Below are 2,014 nucleotides of genomic sequence, written 5' to 3' on the forward strand. Positions count from 1 at the left end.
TCCCACATATAATGTAGGGGAAGATGGGCACAAATGTTAGCTCAGGGCCAATCTTCCTCAGCAAAAAGAGGAGGATTGGCAGTGGATGTTATAATCTTCCTCAGGGAGGAAAAATATTTAATGTTTCCCTAGTACCATCTGATACATAACAATATTCAGATAGCCCCACTTGTATCAAAAAAGTCTAAGCCAGTTTTTCCAAACCAGGATCCAGTTGGGGTTTATAAATTGGTATTTGGTTAATAAGTTTCTTTAGTCTCTTAATCTAATGGTTCCCTACTTTTTTCCCTCATAACCTTGATTTTTTAGACCAGAGCAGTTTTCTTGAATGTCTTATATTTACTGATTTTTTTTCCTTCATGGTGTCATTTAGCTTGTTTATATCCCCTGTATTTCCTGGCCTAGAGGCCTGATTATTAGGTTCGTCTTGAACTTGTTTTGGCAAGAATGTTTTAAAAGCGTGTAGTGTGGGGCCGGCCCTGTGGCCGAGCGGTTAAGTTTGCGTGCTCCACTTCAGCAGCCCGGGATTCGCTGGTTCAGATCTTGGGCGTGGACCTACACATCACTCATCAGGCTGTCCTATGGCGGCATCCCACATAGAAGAACTAGAAGGACTTACAGGTAGGGTATACAACTATGTATTGGGGCTTTGGGGAGGAGAAAAAAAAAAGGAAGATTGGCAACGGATGTTAGGTCAGGGCCAAACTTCCTCACCAAAAAAAAAAGTGTAAAGTTGCGTTACATCACTTTTACTGTTGATACAGGACTTGATCATTTAAGGCATTTTTTTCATTGTAGTGATAACCATTTCCTTGAAAACCTAGTCATCTCTTGGTCCTCAGTATCCTTTTATATACCCCTTATGCACATGTTGCTTTGAGTTTATAAAATTCTTACACAATTGATGGGAATGTAGAATTTTGCTGAACCCCACTGGTTCAGGAAAATCAAGTTATACTGAGAGTGATATAGTGCACTTCCATGGTTTTGAGGTTCTTTATAAATATTGAATAAAAACATGTGGCTAAAAAAGCTACGTAAGGAAAAGTTGGTTTTCTTAATAGAAATGGTCACATGTTGAGGTTGTGGGGAAAAAATTTCCAAAGTGAACGTTTATGGTATATAGTGCCTTGAAAGATTTTGTCTGAGAAGATTATAGCTATTGCAATGGAGTTATTTTGATTTTTTTATATGCTAAATTATTCATGGGACATGCTCTTAGCATGTGGCAATTCTAGGGTCAGGAGGTCAGACACTCGGTTTTCTAATCATGGCAGAGTATGAGACATTTTCTCTGGGAAAGGAAGTTGTCCACCTAATTGGAGGTGGAAAGCTTATTTAATACCATATTCCGATTGAGAATTCCATCTAATTTAGATGTGCATAGCAAAGAAAGCTACACTGTTAAGGTTTTTTAGCTATGACCTACCATGGAGTCTGCATTTTTTGCTTATTTAGCAAAGCAGTCTTTTAAAATGATCATTTGGTCTGTGCATTTTTGCTTTGGCACTTTAAAAAGAACTAAGAAGTTCCTCCTTTTCCCTACAATAGGTAGGTCAATAATTCCCCTCCTCCCCACAGACCCAATAGGCTGTATTGCAATGAAAGGTCACAGTGATGGAATTAACTTAGTGACGCATTGTTTACATCTGGGTACCTGTGCACATTGTGTTGTGTTTTCAGGAGTTCAGTGCAGCATTGCACTGCAATGTGCAAAAAACTGCATATTTGCCTTAGATCAGTGGCATAGGGTTTTGGGGTGGTTGGGTCTTTTCCAGAAAACATTTAGACTATGCTGTCTGGTACAAGTGCATTTATAACTTTGTCTACTTAAAATGCCAGAAGTAAAGCCTTGAGATTTGGGGGATGTCAAAGAAGTTTTTAGAGCTACTTTTACCATCTGTCTCTTCCTACTCCCTGTTTTGGATGTGTTTGTGTTAGTGTATATAATATTCATATTTGTTGTGATAGTCGAAGTGAAACCTCCATGATTTAAAAACTGGTAAAAATCGTA

Source organism: Equus caballus, chromosome 16 (assembly GCF_041296265.1).
Source record: "Equus caballus isolate H_3958 breed thoroughbred chromosome 16, TB-T2T, whole genome shotgun sequence".
In the NCBI taxonomy this organism is placed as follows: domain Eukaryota; kingdom Metazoa; phylum Chordata; class Mammalia; order Perissodactyla; family Equidae; genus Equus; species Equus caballus.